The sequence below is a fragment of the Amblyraja radiata genome, chromosome 28 (assembly GCF_010909765.2).
Source record: "Amblyraja radiata isolate CabotCenter1 chromosome 28, sAmbRad1.1.pri, whole genome shotgun sequence".
In the NCBI taxonomy this organism is placed as follows: Eukaryota; Metazoa; Chordata; class Chondrichthyes; order Rajiformes; family Rajidae; genus Amblyraja; species Amblyraja radiata.
Genome location: NC_045983.1, coordinates 27,717,094 through 27,736,264, shown reverse-complemented (window position 1 = coordinate 27,736,264; position 19,171 = coordinate 27,717,094). Strand labels below are relative to the sequence as shown.

The window sequence follows — 19,171 nt, the reverse complement described above, 5'->3', positions numbered from 1 at the left end:
CATGGGCTGCAACTGATGTTGTACAGATTTAGAATGGATGGGGTGGCTGGAGGTAATGGTGGGAACACACTGGGCCAGAGGGGTGGGAGATTGCAACCTTCACGTGGTCAACCCTGTTTCGGCTAATGCAATCATCCCGACCTGCACAAACAAATAGATGTAGTGTTTTGGTGTCTACAACCATACTCAAGAAGAAGAAGCTTGAACCAGAGTAATGCCTCCAGAGCCTTCTAGGCCAACTGCAGGAGGCGCCCCCGAGACCAAATTAGACATTTCCAGTGGTCTAACTGTGGTAGACTTTTGGTATGTTATTGAGCACACCTGATACTACAAAACCTGTTGAGAAACCTTTTGTAGCAATTTTTTTGGGGGGTCTAACCACAAATGCAGCCGCCTAATAATGTATATAAAGATAGTAGATGAGATCACAGAAGGGTACATTTATAGTGGATTATCCTTAGTGAAATATGAAGTGATTACTGGAATGTGATCATCAATATTGTTATTTTCATTAGGCTGGATGGAAGAACTATTACGTCTGAAGTCAACAAAGGTGTTTTCACCCTGTGCTACGAGCTACTAGCACTTTTCTCCAACGCTCAGGCCAGGTACAGCCTCAGATGCATATGGAGTCATAGAGTCTTACAACGTAGAAACTTGCCCTTCAGCCCAACTTGCCCACAGGGCCTCTTTCCACGCTGAATCTCTAAACTGAACTAAACGTACCGGGTCAAGCAGCATCTGCGGAGGCAAAGGGACGGTTGACGCTTCGAGTCGAGTCCGTGCATCAGGACTGAGGGTGGGGAGGTAAAGAGGTCCACATATGGAAGTGAGAGGGAGGGGAGAGACAAAGGCTGGTGGGAGGAGATGAGAGGATTGGGTTGATGGATGGATGGAGTCAGATGGAGGAGGGGAGGGTGTATGGTTCAGACATCGACTGGGAGGTGATAGGTGGGAACATAAGGAAAGAAGGTGTATGTCGACTCTGGTTTGTCCGGATTTGGAGCATTGCGTGCAGTTCTGGACACCTCGTTATAGGAAGGATGTGGAGGCTTTGGAGAGGGCGAAGAAGTGGTTTACCAGAATGCTGCCTGGAATAGAGGGGACAAGGAGAGATTGGATACTTGGACTGTTTTCTCTGGAACACAGGAGGCTGAGGGGAGATGTGATAGAAGTACATAAAATGATGAGTGACGTAGTTTGGGTAGGCAGGCAGAACCTGGGCCGAATGGCCTGTTCTTGTGCTGTACTGGGTGGAAATATTACAGATTAGGAGCAAATGTAAAGGAGATGTGCAGGGTGCCTGTACTACGCTGCCAAGGGTGGTTTAGTTCAGTTTAGTTTAGAGATACAGTGCGGAAACAGGCACTTCATCCCACAGAGTCCGCACCAACCAGCGATCCCCGCACACTAACACAATCCTACACACACTAGGGACAATTTTACATTCATACCAAGCCAACTAACCTAAAAAACCTGTACGTCTTTGGAGTGTGAGAGGAAGCCGAAGATCTTGGAGAAAACCCACGCAGGTCACGGGGAGAACGTACAAACTCCGCACAGCCAAAGCAGGAGCGTAGTCAGGATCGAGCCCGGGTCTCTGGCGCTGTAAGGCAGCAACTCTACCGCTGTGCCACCGTGCAGTCCACTTGTCTTTACCCATTCATAAATTCCCATTTATGTTACAGGCAAAAAAATCACCACGATAGTCTAGTAAAAGAAACAAATAAGTCCAGGTGCTCTTTAGCCTTCAATTGATAGGATGATTAGGCTTTGGAGTGGTAGAATCAATACTGCACACCAGCACTTCAAATAGCAAGGCAACGTACATTCTTATCTACAAGCAGCCCCGAAAGACAGATACAAAAAGCAGACCTGATGCCTGTGCACTTTAATAGTGATCGAGTTCCCCTTTAAAAAGTCTACAGAAGAGAACAAAAGAAAGAAAGGTTGTTTCTCTCTCTCTGTGATACATGGTGGTTTTAAGTGAAGCTTCACAGACAGTGTACTAAATATCAGAAACTTAGAAAGGGTTCTCCAAGGAGGATTTAGCTACGAGGAAAGATAAATCATTTGGGTTTAATCCCTGGTGGAGCAGATCATCTTGGAACATGTGCATATATAAATGAATGTGTTTAGCTGAATCTCTGGTCACAATGTTAATTCACAGGGTGACTGTAACCGGGTTTACAGTTTAGAATGGAACATTACAACACGGCACATGCAACAGGCCCTTCGGCCCACAATATCCATGCTGAATATGATGCCGTCAAACTAACCGCCTCTGTACACACATGATCCAGAAGCCTCCATTCCCTGCATTTCCATGGTTTAGTTTAGTTTAGAGATACAGCACAGAAACAGGCCCTTCGGCCCACCGAGTCCACGCTGACCCAAGCCTATGCACACGAAGAACAATATGCACTTATACCAAGTATACAAACCCAAGCCAATTAACCTACAAACCTGCACGTCTTTGGAGTGTGGGAGGAAACCGAAGATCTCGGAGAAAACCCACGCGGTCACGGGGAGAAAAGTACAAACTCCGTACAGACAAGCATCCGTAGTCGGGATCGGACCCGGATCTCCGGCACTGCAAGCCCTGTAAAGGGCCTGTCCCACTCGGGCGTCATTTGCACGTCACGCAGATGGTGAGCGAAGATTTTGTGCATCCCAAAATCCTGGGGCGCCGCCTGGCGACCGCGCATCACTGCCTACGTCACCACGCACCATGCGCGCATCATGTGCGCATCACGACGCGTGCGTCGTGCCTCGTGACGCGTAAATGATGTTGCGTAAATGGCGCCTAAGTGGGACAGGCCCTTAAGGCAACAACTCTATCGCTGCGCCACCGTGCCATCCACTTGTGCTACCCATGGATTTAAGAGAGAGTTAGATAGAGCTCTACGAGCTAGTGGAATCAAGGGATATGGGGAGAAGGCAGGCATGGGTCATTGATTGGGGACGATCAGCCATGATCACAATGAATGGCGGTGCTGGCTCGAGGGGCCGAATGGCCTCCTTCTGCACCTATTTTCTATGTTTTCTAAGTGTCTATCTAAAAATCTAATAAATGCCACTATTGTGTCTCTCTCCACCACTACACTTGGCAGCACTTTCCAGGCACCTACGTAAAAAAACTTGCCCTGCAGATCTCTTTTAACATTTTTCCCCTCTCATCTTAAAGCTATGTCCTCTAGCCTTTGATATTTCCACCGTGGAAAAAAATATTTTATTTCAGTTTAAATGTGGTTTATTGTCACGTGTAACGAGGTACAGTGAAAAGCTTTTGTTGCGTGCTAACCAGTCAGCGGAAAGACAATACATGTGTCCATCTCAAATTTAATCCAGCATCTGCAGTTCCTTCCTATACATTACAATCGAGTCATTTACAGTGTATACAGTAGATACATGATAATGGAATAATGTTTATAATAATAATAATAATGGATGGGATTTATATAGCGCCTTTCTAATACTCAAGGCGCTTTACATCGCATTATTCATTCACTCCTCAGTCACACTCGGTGGTGGTAAGCTACTTCTGTAGCCACAGCTGCCCTGGGGCAGACTGACGGAAGCGTGGCTGCCAATCTGCGCCTACGGCCCCTCCGACCACCACCAATCACTCACACACATTCACACACATTCACACACAGGCAAAGGTGGGTGAAGTGTCTTGCCCAAGGACACAACGACAGTATGCACTCCAAGCGGGATTCGAACGGGCTACCTTCCGGTTGCCAGCCGAACACTTAGCCCATTGTGCCATCTGTCATCCCCTTGTTTAGTGTTTAGTGCAAGGTAAAGCCAGTAAAGTCCGATCAAAGATAATCCGAGGGTCGCCAATGAGATAGATAGTAGTTCAGCACTGCTCTCTAGTCGTGGTAAGGTGGTTCAGTTGCCTGATAATTACTGGTGTTGGTAACAGGTATAAGTTACCTGAGTAGGACTCAACGCGAAATGTCACCTATTCCTTTTCTCCATAGATTCTGTCTGACCTGCTGAGTTACTCCATCTTTTTGTGTCCATTATAAGTTACTCGAGGTTCTGACCCTGACTCATGAGAGAAAGTCTCACGATCCAAGTATCTCCAACGTCTCCACATCCTTTCTATCATGGGGGTGACCAAAACTGCACACAATATTCCAAATGTGGCCTAACCAAAGTCCTTTAAATCTGCAACATGACCTCCTGACATTTATACTCAAATGCCCTGACCTATGAAGACCAGCATACCCTATGCCAACTTTATCACTCTATCTATGTAAGAAAGAACTGCAGATGCTGGTTTAAACTGTAGAACAAAAAGCTGGAGTTACTCAGCGGGACAAGCAGCATCTCCGCAGAGATCTCACCCATTCCTTCTTTCCGGAGATGCTGCCTGTCCTGCTGAGTTACTCCAGCTTTTTGTGTCTATTATCACTCTATCTACTTGTGTTGCCAATTTCAGGGAGTTATGGGCTTTGCTGTTGAATGGCTTTCCCATTAAGTATATGGCAAGGTCCTTACATTCAACCTCCCAAAGTGCAACACTTCACGCTTGCTTGCATTAAACACCATCTGCCATTTCTCCACCCACTTCTATAGCTGATCTACCTCCCACTGTATACTTTGACACCCTTCCACATTATCTGCAACGCCACCAATTTTGGTGCCATCTACAAAATTACTAACGAACCCATTCTACCTTTACATCTAAATCACGTGTATATGACAAAGAAACAGCCTGGATCTCTGTGGTACATTACTGGTCACAGACCTTCCACCACAATCCAGAGTGTCGAAACAAAGAACTGCATATGCTGGTTTTTACTGCTGAAGTAACCCAGTGCGTCAGGCAGCATCTCTGTTGAAAAGGAATAGGTGACATATCTGGTCGAGACCCGTCATCAGACCCATTAACTGCTTTCCAGTTCTGTGGCTCGCGATTTTGTGCCACATCGTCTGCGGCTCGAGATTTTGCTGATTTAGTCTAAAGTTTCACAGTGAAGCTTCGAGACACTTAGTGTTACACTATTGATTCGGAAAATTAAGAGCACCTTTTTTTGATTAAATGTTGAAATGGTTAATGGCTGCGCTGGTAATTCCACTGCTAATGCATACAGTATAGTGCATTAAACAAAACAGGTAATTATCAACCACAGTGTTGGATTACATGTCTAATGAACAAAGAAATGTTATTGTTTACCACGTTAGCTCGCCGCAGCCAACTTGAAGTAGCAACATTGAAAGATAATTCAGCTCGATGCAATTAGCCTTGAGGGAAAATGTAATCTGTTCTCTTTTTACTACTTAAGATCAATGGGTTTATAAATCCATTAGTTTTAAAATGAAACTCTTTGCCATTCTCCATTATAAACAATAAGTTGACTCCATAAGATTTATAACCAACGAGAAAACCATTCTGAGCTGTAAAACAAGTTGGTTTACTGCTTCTGAACATTTAATCTCAAGAGAATAAAGCCAAAATAAACCCCTGCTTAAATCAGACGCCTGCTGTTGGTGTGACAAAGGAATGCATTCTTTATCTGTTGCTGGTGATCTAATTAAACTGACAAAATTAATTATTGAACTGCAATTCCTTCAAACAATTACGAGCACCACAACAGTGCAGGTTCTATGGTGTTAAGGAGAGTCACCAGACACTGAAGTACAATTGGAAACAGATTTCAAACTGTATTTCAGGTTTTCATGAACCAAAATATCCATTCTCGTGCTTTTCTGTTGACGTTCGTTCATAAGTAAAACAGAGAATTTCAGAAACACTCAACAGGTCGGGCAGTATCTGTGGCAAGAGAACATAGAAACATAGAAACATAGAAAATAGGTGCAGGAGTAAGCCATTCGGCCCTTCGAGCTGCACCGCCATTCAATATGATCATGGCTGATCATCCAACTCAGTATCCCGTACCTGCCTTCTCTCCATACCCCCTGATCCCCTTAGCCACAAGGGCCTCATCTAGCTCCCTCTTAAATATAGCCAATGAACTGGCCTCAACTACCCTCTGTGGCAGAGAATTCCACAGACTCACCACTCTCTTCATTTCAACAATCATTCATTTGCTTTAAGATAGACACAAAATGCTGGAGTAACAGCGGGTCAGGTAGCATCTCTGGAGAGAAGGAATTGGTGATGTCTTGGGTTGAGTTTAGCTTAGAGATACAGCGTGGAAAGAACTGAGTCCGCGCTGACCACTGATCACCCGTACACCAGTTCTATGTTATCATAGTTTCACATCCGACACACCAGGGGGCAATTTACAGAAGCCAATTAACCTACAAACCCACGCATCATTGAAACATGGGAGGAAACCGGATCACCCAAAGGAAACCCACGCGGTCACAGGGAGAATGTACAAACCTTGCACAGACAGCACCAGAGGTCAGGTTCAAACCCGGGTCTCTGGCGCAGTAAGGCAGCAACTCAACCGCTGCGCCACCGTGCCACCTTCTAAAGTTTCAGGTGAAAGACCTTTCATCAAAACATGCTGGTGATGCTGGCTGTCTTGAATGTGGAGGTTATATGACCACAAACAAAGGCCTTGGGCATTTTTGAGGAAGATCGCTATTATGAGATAAAAACAAGGATTTTTCATTATTGTGTAGGAAAGAACTGCAGATGCCGGTTTATACCGAAGATAGACTCAAAATGATGGAGTAATTCTGGGACAGGCAGCGTCTCTGGAGAGAAGGAATGGGTAACATTTCGGGTCTGAAGAAGGGTCTTGACCCGAAACGTCACCCATTCCTTCTCTCCAGAGATGCTGCCTGTCCCGCTGAGTTTAGTTTAGTTTAGTTTAGAGATAGAGCATGGAAACAGGCTCTTCAGCCCACCGAGTCGGCACCGACCAGCGATCCCCGCACATAACACTATCTTACACACTCGAGGGACAATTTTGCATTTTATATTTATACCAAGCCAATTAACGTACAAACCTGTACGTCTTTGAAGTGTGGAAGGAAACCGAAGATCTTGGAGAAATCCCACGCAGGTCACGGGGAGAACGTACAAACTCCGTACAGACAAGCGCCCGTAGTCAGGATCAAACCCGGGTCTCTGGCGCTGTAAGACAGTTGCTCTACCGCTGCACCACCGTGCTGCCCGTTCGTTACTCCAGCATTTTGTGTCTATCTTCCATCTTTCATTATTATTGCTGTTTACCCATGAGGACGATAGCAACAAAACACACCTAAGCAATGAAGCAGTAATCAGCGTACGGTGAGATCTGCATTTGTTGGCATTGTGGTGAGAGTTTGGGGTGAACCTGATGTGCTGTGGCCCGATACTGTCATCACCTTAGCAGCAGATAGCCACAAAATGCCGCAGTAACTCAGGCAGCATCTCTGGAGAGAAGGAATGGGTGACATTCCGGGTCGAGACCTTTCTTCAGACCAAAGAACCTATAGCGGAGCAAGATAGACCACTCCTTCTAAATGCAATGGGCTGACGTGTAGTACGCAACGGAACGGAACGTGGGCCTTTTTTTCATCCATTTCTGTAACCCGACCCGACCCGATCCGACCCGACCCGACTCGCAGTGTAATCAACGTTGTGGGGGAACATTTTGTGTTAACAAATTATAATTCGGAAAATGAGGAGAAGATTTTTACCAAATAACTTTTATTTTTACGAGGATGTTTCCGTAACCGGCTTCCCTCTCCGCACTATTATCCTATGGGATCTTTGGTGCGGAGACGGAAGTCGGTTACAGAAATGGGGCCGAACATTACCCATGAATCTACCCATGACCGTACTATGTCTTTTTCGTCGAGCGGGCTATCTTGCTTGCTATAGGATCTTTGCTTCAGACTAGTCTGGGGAAAGGTAAACGAGAGATATAGACGATGATGTAGAGAGATCTAGAACAAATGAATGCAAAAAAGTAACATTGATAAAGGAGACAGGCCATTGTTAACTGTTTGTTGGGTGAAAACGAGAAGCTGGTGCGACTTGGTTGGGGGAGGGATGGAGAGAGAGAGGGAATGCCGGGTTTACTTGGAGTTAGGGAAATCAATATATTCATGCCACTGGGCTGTATACTGCCCAAGCTTAGCAACAGTTGCAACAGAGTGGGGCAGGAATGTGGTTCCAGCCCACTGCATAGTGTTGTAATGTGGGAAGGAGCTGCAGATGCTGGTTTAAACCGAAGATAGACACAAAATGCTGGAGTAAGTCAGCGGGACAGGCAGCGTCTCAGGAGAGAAGGAATGGGTGACGTTTCGGGTCGAGAGCCTTTTTCGGGCATCGTGTTATGATGATAGATTTCTTTTGGCATTCATTTGTGTGCCTGAAGACCAAGCTTTCTGCCAAAGTTCAGGCTGACCGTCACTATAGCAACCTCACTCTCCAGGCACCCCTCGAGTTTACACACACTCCTCTGGTTTAGTTTAGTTTAGTTTAGAGATACAGCACGGAATCAAGACCTTTGTCCCACCGAGTCCGTGCCGATCATCCATCCCCCGCGCACTAACACTATCCTACACACACGAGGGACAATTTACAATTTTACCAAAGTCAACTAACCTTCCAACCTGTACGTCCTTGGAGTGTGGGAGGAAACTGGAGTTCACCGGAGAAAACCCACGCAGGTCACAGGGAGAACGTACAAACTCCGTACAGGCAGCACCCGAAGTCAGGACCCGTAGACAGTAAAAAATTGGAAATTGTCCCTAGTGTGTAAGAAAGTGCTAGTGTACAAGGTGACCGCTGGTCGACGCGGACCCGGTGGGCCGAAGGGCCTGTTTCCACGCTGTATCTCTAAAATCGAAAGTTTAATCCAGGCAGCAAAAGTGCCCATCCTGAGCCCCACATGGCGACACAAATTCAAGCAAGTTTGGAGGGATATGGACCAAACACGGGCAGGTGGGACTAGTGTAGCTGGGACATGTTGGCTGGTGTGGGCAAGTTGGGCCGAAGGGCCTGTTTCCACACTGTATCACTCTGTGACTCTATGACTCCATGTTGGCCCTCTTGCTCCTTGTGGTCACTGTCCTGGGGACCTGTCCTCTGGCCAACACCCGATTGCCCTCCTGGGTGTAAGCCGAAGATAGACACAAAATGCTGGAGTAACTCAGCGGGACAGGCCGCATCTCTGCAGAGAAGGAATGGGTGACGTTTTGGTTCGAGACCCTGCTGAGGAATGCATCACTACAATGCATTTTGTGTCTAGGGGCTCGAAGCATAATAATAATAATATCTTTTATTGTTATTGCACGTCAGTGCAACGAGATTTAGTCTGCAGCTTCCAACCGATGTAAAAGATGAGTAAAATAAATAAATAAGCTGTGTGACGTGGTCCTCCGAGGGAGACAGTCCAGGGGGGGGGGGGGGGGGGGGGGAGGGGGGGGGCACTCAGCAGGGCCGGTTCAGAGCCGCTATAGCTCTGGGAATAAAGCTGTTTCTGAGTCTGGAGGTTCGGGCGTAGAAGGCCTTGTAACGTCTGCCGGAGGGAAGTAGTTCGAACAGTCCGTTACAAGGGTGTGAGGAGTCTTTATGGATGCTGATGGCATTTTGTGTCTACGAGCTCTTAGGGCTAACGGAATCAAGGGATATGGGGAGAAAGCAGGAACAGGATACCAATTCTGGTTGTTCGGCCATGATCATATTGAATGGCGATGCTGGCTCGAAGGGCCGAATGGCTTAATCCTGCACCTATTTACCATGTTTCTATCTTTGGTGTGAACCAGCGTCTGCAGTTTTTTCTCCCTACACTCCTGGCTGCGGATCCATAGAAGATCTCGGTGATTGAAGCGCTCCTCAATCCTTTCCCGTAGCAGGCTTGGGCCCAACTTAAGACAGATGGCGAGAGATTTTCGCTGTCTAGAAATTGATTGGAGTTCTCTCTCCTGAGGGGATCGTGCAAGTAATGGGTATGATGAGTGAAAATATCACATGGGCACAACAGATCAGTCTCTTCGGAGGCTGAGGTCAAAGAACATTGTTCAAACAAAGAGGAACCATCTTTTCATTCCACCGTAACTGAGCCAAGCTGTTGTGGAGGTGATTGATGTTGTCACTTTACGATTCATTGACTTCATATTTCAACCACACAACAAGCCTGCTTTCTCTCTTGTACGGAATTTGACGAATAACCTCTCAGAGGTTGCAATTAAAATCTTGCGTTAATTTTGAAATCATGAGTTTTCCTCTCCTGCCAAGCTTGAGGCTGGACGGGATGAAGATGGGGAAAGGGCAGTTAAGGTCCCAAGAGATAGAAGCAGGAATAGGCCACTTGGCTGACCCTCCGGCTGAGTTCCTCCAGCATGTTGTGTTTTGATCAAGAGAGTCCTGGTCGTTGGTGAACGTTTGTGACTTTGTCTGCTTCATAACGTGGTGACACGTGCGTACTGCCGAGATGAGGTCCGCTCACCCAGGAATGAGTGGGTTAGCATAAGATGAACGTTTGACGGCACTGGGCCTCTACTCGCTGGAGTTTAGGTCGAGGGGGAACCCTCATTGAAACTTACAGAATAATGAAAGGCACAAATAGAGTGGATGTGGAAAGGATGTTTCCACTGGTGGGAGAGTCTAGGACCAGAGGTCATAGCCTCAGAATTAAAGGGTGATCGTTTAGAAAGGAGGTGAGGAGGAACTTCTTTAGTCAGAGGGTAGTTAATCTGTGGAACTCATTGCCACAGAGGGCTGTGGAGGCCAAGCCAGTGGATATTTCTAAAGGGCCTGTCCCACTTTCATGACCTAATTCACGACCTCTGCCGAGTTTGCCCTTGACTCATACTCGCAGCATGGTCGTCACGAGGTCGTAGGAGGTCGTAGGTAGGTCGTGATGCTAGTCGTAGGTACTTGTGTCATCAAGTAGGTCGGGGCATTTTTTCAACATGATGAAAAATGTCCACGAGTAAAATAGGTCGTGAATTAGGTCGTGAAAGTGGGACAGTCCCTTAAGGCAGAGATAGACAAATTCTTGATTAGAACGGGTGTCAAGGGTTATGGGGAGAAGGTAAGAAGATGGCATAAGGAGGCAGAGATCAGCCATGATGGGCCGAATGGCCTAATTCCACTCCTATAACTTGTGAACTTGTGCTCATGATTTTTATGCAAACCAAAACATGTCATTGTACCTAGATGCATGTGACAATAAAGTTTCATTGGATCAATGAAGAAGGTTCTCCTTGGTTCTTGTTCTTGGCTCTTGGTCCTCCAAAATACTCCAAATGGAATTTAAACTGGAGGTGGCGGAGGGTGGACTTAAGCAAAAAAAGGATCCTTAAATTTAGTTGCGTCTGGTAGAGTAACAATGGTAGGGTGAAGCCTATTCCTTGCTTTAATCGTGCTGGGGAGGAATGAATAATTTGGAAGGAAGGAACTGCAGATGCTGGTTTACACAGAAGATAGACACAAAATGCTGGAGTAACTCAGCGGGTCAGGTAGCATCTCTGGAGAGAAGGAATGGGTGAAGTTTTGTGTCGAGACACTTCTTCAGACTCTTCTTCAGCCTGTTTCCATGCTGTATCTCTGAAGCTAACATTTTAAATGCGTGACAGCTCCTGCATATTGATTAGTAGGGGAAGGGGGTTCTACTGCCATATATCATTCCCTCTCCACAATGCCTGTCATCAATAGAAACCCCCCACCCAGACCTCCCTGCAAGAAGAAATTGACTTTAGACAAGAAGGGTCCCAAAACATTGCTTGTCCATTCCTTCCACAGATGCTGCCTGGCCCGGTATTACTTGCATGTTGTGAACTACGTGTTAATAACACGTGGTGCGACACGGTAGCGCAGCGGTAGAGCCACTGTGTCACAGCGCCAGAGACCCGGGTTCGATCCTGACTATGGGTGCTGTCTGATAGGAGTTTGTACGTTCTCGCCATGACCTGTGTGGGTTTTCTTCGAGATCTTTGGTATCCTCCCACACTCCAAAGACGTACAGGCCTGTAGGGTTAATTGGCTTGGTATAAAATGTAAAATTGTCCCTAGTGTGTGTTGGGTCATGTCAGTGTGTGGGATCGCTGGTCAGTGCAGACTCGCTGGGCTGAAGGGCCTGTTTCCGCACTGTATCTCTAAAGTGAAATTAAAGGATGTTCGGCTCAACTGAGCTATCCAATGCTTAAGCTTTTGTCAAGTCACCTTTCACCCTCCTTTCATGAAAGCATAGAGGCAAAACCTCCACGGACTTCCTTCCGTATATGCTCTATAACTCACCCTTAAAATCATCCACATCCCCTTAAAATGACCTTCACGGGTTGCCTAGTTAATGCCGCAGAAGCCACATTGTTGGATAATTCTTTGACTGACATTGGTTCAGGTTGTAGGGAAAATAAAACAATGGCATTTATATTTTATGGCGTTTCGTCAGAGTCGCAACAGATGAAAATTCAAATGTCTCTTGTGTATATTTAGATGGGAAAAGTAACTAACTGGCCTGCTCATGTTACGCTGCCAATAATTGGAAATAGACGTGTCAATAAAATGCAGTGATATTTACTTCGTACCTCAAGGCCATGTGAGAATCGCAGTACATATAACACAGCTGATAGACACAAAATGCCAGAGTAACTCAGCAGGGCAGGCAGCATCTCTGGAGAGAAGGAATGGGTGACGTTTTGGGTCGAGACCCTGAAGAAGTGGGGTCTTAAACTGAACCGTCACCCATTCCTTCTCTCCTGAGAATTCCCTGCCTCTGGTGGAGGCCGGTTCTATGGATACTTTCAAGAGAGAGCTAGATAGGGCTCATAAAGATAGCGGTGTCAGGCGATATGGGAAGAAGGCAGGAACGGGGTACTGATTGGGGATGATCAGCCATGATCACATTGAATGGCGGTGCTGGCTCGAATGGCCGAGTGACCGAATGTCCTACTCCTGCACCTATTGTCCATTGTCTATTGTCTATTGTGTCCATCTTCGGTTTAAACCAGCATCTGCAGTTCCTTCCTACCTAAATAATGCAGCATGTGTTTTTGTATTTCGGCGTTTATCTCCCATGGGATTCAGACTGTCTCTGTTTCTCCTTGCAGTCTGACAACCCTAGATTGACTGCGTGATAACTTAATCAAGATTACCAGATCCTTTTCAGCTGCCCATGGATTTTTTTTAGCTTCAGGCAACAATCATTCCCACTTCAAATAGTGACTGTTTAGTCACACAGGCTGTGATTTCTATTAAGAGCAGATATTCTCTCCAAGGACATTGGCCTTCAAGCCAAACTGAATGAAGAACTCCTCATTGTTAAAATATGTGTGGATCTAACTGTAGGATAATCATGGTCACAAATCAAAACATGCAGCCAATGTCCCAGATTCCTCCATCTCAATGCCTGGGTAGATTCCAACCCGTCTTTGGCACAGATTCACCAGGCCGTGGGTTATTTCAGAACAGAATGTATAACATGGAAACAAGGACCTGGTTTACACAAAGGCACGCAATGGACTGGAGTAATTCAGCGGGTCAGGCAGCATCTCTGGAGAACATGGGTAGGTGGCGTTTTGAGTCGGGTCCCTTCATCAGACAGTCTGAAACATCACCTATCCATGTTCTCCAGAGATGGTGCCTGACCCGATGAGTTACTCCAGCACTTTGTGTCCATTGTTAACATTTCAGAATAGCTCTGGCAACTCAAAACTGAACAGTATTGAAACGAATAGAGCCGTCATTAACTGCAGAATTAGATTCACGGCGTTACCTCATCGCAGGATGTATGTTTGACAATTAGCAGCAAACCAGAGGAGTCAAGATCTTTCATAGGAAGCCGGGAAAGTGCCAAGGTTACCTAAAATTGTGTAGGATGGAATAGGTGACGAAGGGTCTTGGCCCGAAACGTCACCTATTCCTTCGCTCCATAGATGCTGCCTCACCCGCTGAGTTTCTCCAGCATTTTTGACTACCTTAGTCAGACAAAAAATAATTGCCAATCCTTCATTAGTCAGAATCCAAGAACTTCCTGATAGATCTCAGGGAGTTTGCAGAAGTTCAAGAAGTCAAAAAGGTATTGATGTTAAAAGTTGGCCTTATAAATGATCCACATATGTCACACATAGAGTCATAGAGTCATAGAGTGATACAGTGTGGAAACAGGCCCTTCGGCCCAACTTGCCCACACCGGCCAACATGTCCCAGTTACACTCGTTCCACCTGCCTGCGCTTGGTCCATATCAATCTACACCTGTCCTATCCATGTGCCTGTCTAACTGTTTCTTAAACATCCATAAACATTTCATGATCGTTGATTTCTCTAATTGCAAGTAACCTCTGCATTCCCTCTCTCCCGAACCATCCTCCACGCTAGACATCCTGCTAGTTCCACTGTTCGCATCCTGAGAAACATGGAAACATAGAACATAGAAAAATTGGTGCAGGAGTAGGCCATTCGGCCCTTCGAGCCAGCACCGCCATTCAATATGATCATGGCTGATCATCTAAAATCAGTATCCCATTCCTGCCCTTTCCCCATATCCCTTGATTCCTTTAGCCCTCAGAGCTAAATCTAACTCTCTCTTAAAAACATCCAGTGAATTAGCCTCCACTGCCTTCTGTGGCAGAGAATTCCACAGATTCACAACTCTCTGGGTGAAGAATTTTTCCTCATCTCAGTCCTAAATGGCCTACCCCTTATTCTTAAACTGTGGCCCCTTGTTCTGGAATCCCCCGAGATCGGGAACATTTTTCCTGCCCCTTGCCTGTCCAATCCTTTAAGAATGTTATATGTTTCTATGATCACCTTTCATCCTTCTAAATTCCTTCGTTATCACCTCTTCCCCAGCCAACAATGAGCAATTGTGGGCTCCAACCTTCCTTGGTCATCTGTTGCCGGCCCTGATTTGTTCTGGCCTTTTCCTACCTCCAATCGCACCCACCCCTCTCCCCTCCAGTTTCTCGCCTCCTGTTTATTCCTCCTCTTCCCCCACCCCCCCCCCCTTCTACTTACAGTCTGAAGAATAGTTCCCTCCCAAAACGTCACCCATCCTTTTTCTCCAGAGATGTTGCCTGACCCGCTGAGTTACTCCAGCACGTTGTGTCTACCATGAGCAGATAAATATATTATACCGTTCCAATGATGATCTGCTCCTGAATTTCAATCGTGTTCGCCCAATACATAAACATATAGGGCTGAACACAAAGTGGTGAAGGTACTCAATGGGCCAGGCAGCATCTCTGGAGAAAAGGAATAGGTGACGTTCCAGTTCTAGACCCATCTTCAGATTGGGAGTCAGGAGAAAGGGGAATGAGAGAAATAGACGGCACTCGGAAAATTGAATGGAAGATTTGCAAAAAGCAACAATAATCAAGGAAATATGGGGCGCACAACAGACAATAGACAATAGACAATAGGTGCAGGAGTGGACCCTTCGGCCCTTCGAGCCAGCACCGCCATTCAATGTGATCATGGCTGATCATCCAAAATCAGTACCCCGTTCCTGCCATCTCCCCATGTCCCCTGACTGCTATCTTTAGGAGCCCTATTATGTTCTCTCTTGAAAGTATCCAGAGAACCGGCCTCCACCGCCCTCTGAGGCCGAGAAATCCACAGACTCACAACTCTCTGTGTGAAATAGGCCATTGTTGGCCGTGGGATAGATGACATCGTGTGTACAGTCAGAGGAACACAACAGGATGATAGTAAAACTAGTTACGACGGGTGTCACGGTGTCACGGTGGCGCAAGGGTAGAGTTGCTGCCTTACAGCAAATGCAGCGCCGGAGACCCGGGTTCGATCCCGACCACTTGTGCTGTCTGTACGGAGTTTGGACGTTCTCCCCGTGATCTGCGTGGGTTTTCTCCGAAATCTTCGGTGTCCTCCCACACTCTAAAGACGTACAGGTTTGTAGGTTAATTGGCTTGGTATAAATGTAAAAAATGTCCCTGGTGGGTGTAGGATAGTGTTAATGTGCGGGGATTGCTGGTCAGCGCGGATCCGGTGGGCCGAAGGGCTTGTTTCCACGCTGTATCTCTAAACTAATCTAAACTAAATTAGGATGGGGGAAAGAAGGAGAGAGAAGGGATACAAGAATTACTTGATTACTTAATTACTTGAAGTTAGATAAATTGGACCTGAATGTTGTGCTGAATCATAGGCATGATATGACAAGTAAAAAGAAGAATAAGAACCAGTTAACAAAACTACTAAACACTACCCGTGAAGAATTTGGTTTTCTTGATGTCTGGAGGAATTTTCACCCTCTAGAAAGCGACTATACACATTACTCAACACCGCACTCAGTTTACTCCAGAATAGACTATTCCTTAATGTCAAGTCAAGTCAAGTCAAGTTTATTTGTCACATACACATACGAGATGTGCAGTGAAATGAAAGTGGCAATGCTCGCGGACTTTTGTGCTAAAAGACAAACAACCAAACAAACTATAAACACAATCATAACACACATATTCTTTTACATAATAAATAATGGAAGGAAAAAACGTTCAGTAGAGTTAGTCCCTGGTGAGATAGGCGTTTACAGTCCGAATGGCCTCTGGGAAGAAACTCCTTCTCAACCTCTCCGTTCTCACCGCATGGCAACGGAGGCGTTTGCCTGACCGTAGCAGCTGGAACAGTCCATTGCAGGGGTGGAAGGGGTCTCTCATGATATTGTTGGCTCTGGAGTTGCACCTCCTGATGTATAGTTCCTGCAGGGGGGCAAGTGAAGTTCCCATAGTGCGTTCGGCCGAACGCACTACTCTCTGCAGAGCCTTCTTGCCCTTGGCAGAGCAATTCCCAAAGCAGATGGTAATGTTCCCGGACAAGATGCTTTCCACCGCCGCTGCATAGAAGCACTGGAGGATCCTCGGAGACACTCTGAATTTCCTCAATTGCCTGAGGTGGTAAAGGCGCTGCCTTGCCTTACTCACGAGTGCTGCGGCGTGTGACGTCCATGTCATATAGATATAGATAGATATGCCATTTATTGTCACTATACATGTACAATGAGATTAAAAGCAGCTCGTACTCAGTGCATACATATAATTTAGTACAAAAAACATTCTCGGAGATGCAGAAAGAAGACTGTTATAGGGTAACGGATTGCAGAATTGGTGTGGCAGATGTATCAGACCATATTGCCATATACCTAACAATTCAAATGGACAGTAGAAGGAAAAACACAGTGTGGTGATTAAATGTCGGAATACTGAATGATAAAACAACTGTTAATTACATTAAATTGGAAATCAAAAGTTATCTAGAGGAGAATGACAAAGGGGAGATGGACCCATCCATACTATGGGACTCATTGAAGGCTGTAATATGAGGTAGGTTAATAGCTAGGGCATCACATATTAAAAAGGCCAGAATGAAAACATATAATCATTTGATATTGGACCTGAAGGATTTAGAACAGAAGTACAAAAATAATAAGGACCAGAGAACTTATAAACACATAGAAGATTTGAGGGGACAAATGGATGGAATATTGGGTCAAGAGGTGGAGAATAAAGCAAGATTTGTAAAACAGGCACATTATGAGCTAGGCCCCAAATCCACTAAAATACTTGCCCAGAGGCTACGCAAACAATAGGCTGACAACACCATACACAAATTTAAGGACCCCTGTACACAGAAATTAAAGAGTGATCCAAAAGAAATAGAACATATCTTCCAGGAATATTATAGAGAATTATATACACAAACCTCTGCAGTAGATGGGGACTTTTTTAAGTACAATAGATCTGTCCTGTATTGGAGAGACACAAAATAAAATAATCACAGCAGAAATATCACTGGAGGAGATAGAGAAGATAATTGGTAGGATTAAAACAAACAAGGCCCCAGGCAGCGACGGTTTCCCTATAGAATGGTATAAAATATTTCGGAATGAGCTGAACCCACTTCTTCTGAGAATCTTTAATTGGATTATCAACGAAGGCAAGACACCCCCGTCAGTGAAAGAGGCAATTATAATATTAATCCCCAAAGAGAACAAAGGCAAGGAAAATTGTACCAACTACAGACTGATATCAATTCTAAATGTGGACTATAAATTATATTCTTCAATTATCTCCAAACGATTTGAAAAGTTCATGCCAGATTTAATTGATGAAGACCAGACTGGTTTTATAGTAGGCAGACAAACACAGGACAGTATAAGATGAACCCTACATATAATACACAGGATTCAAAAGGAAAGTACGCGCGCTGTCCTGATAAGCCTAGATGCGGAAAAGGCTTTCGGTAGGGTTAATTGGGAATTCTTATATCAAACACTAGAAAGATTTGGCTATACCGAAGATTCAATTCAAGTTATTAAATCAATTTACCAGCAACCTACTGCAAGAGTGAAGGTGAATGGGTCCTTAACTGAGAGATGTGTGTTAGGAAGAGGAACGAGACAGGGATGTTGTCTTAGCCCTTACCCTGTTTGCTATATATATTGAACCATTGGCTCAAGCGATTCGTCAAGATAGGGAACTGAGGGGAGTAACTATAAGAGACAGAGAACAAATTGGTCTTTTTGCAGATGACGTAATGATGTATCTCACGGAAGTAAACACTTCCATTCCAAGGATGATGGGGATCATAGAGAAATTTAATTTTTATGCAGGATATAAATTGAATATTGAACTGTGCTCCTCGAGAAGAAATCAAGCAAAAGTATAATATTAAATTGGATTCAAAATCAATCAAATACCTAGGGGTACATATAACAAAAAAGATATCAATGTTGTATGGGACCAATTATAATTACATCAACCAAAACATAAGAAAGGATATAGAGCGATGGTCTATCTACCCAATGGATTTTAGTAGTAAGATAAATGTGGTGAAAATGAATATTTTGCCAAGGTTATTGTACTTGTTTCAATCTCTGCCAATAGCGGTCCCATTAAAACAATTCACGGAATGGGATAGATTAATATCTAGATTTATTTGGGGTGGAAAGAAGGCCAGAGTTCGATACACTACACTCCAGTTGCCAAAGGACAAAGGTGGAATGGCACTTCCAAATGTTAGGATATATTTCTATGCAGCCCAACTTCGACCACTAATTAATTGGTGTGAGGACAGCTATATAGCTCGGTGGAAATACATTGAGACATATATCCCTGACTTCCACATCCAAACACTCTTGGGAGAAATAATGTTTCCTGGACATATCAGGAGTATAATCGATCCAATAACGATATTTACTTTAGAAACCTGGTTCACTCTTACCAGACAACTTAAACTGAATAAAGGACAAAAAGTATTAAGATGGATAGCTTTGGATAGTGAATTTA

At 45.1% G+C, this 19,171-nt stretch overlaps 1 long non-coding RNA gene across 1 annotated transcript; it reads left to right on the top strand.

Annotated features, from left to right (window-relative positions):
- The first annotated feature begins 85 nt into the window (after positions 1–85).
- LOC116989029 lies at positions 86–18,399 on the top strand. The gene is made up of 3 exons (XR_004416107.1): positions 86–159; positions 1,277–1,281; positions 18,389–18,399. It is a non-coding gene; the product is annotated as an uncharacterized LOC116989029 (long non-coding RNA).
- The last annotated feature ends 772 nt before the right edge of the window (positions 18,400–19,171 follow it).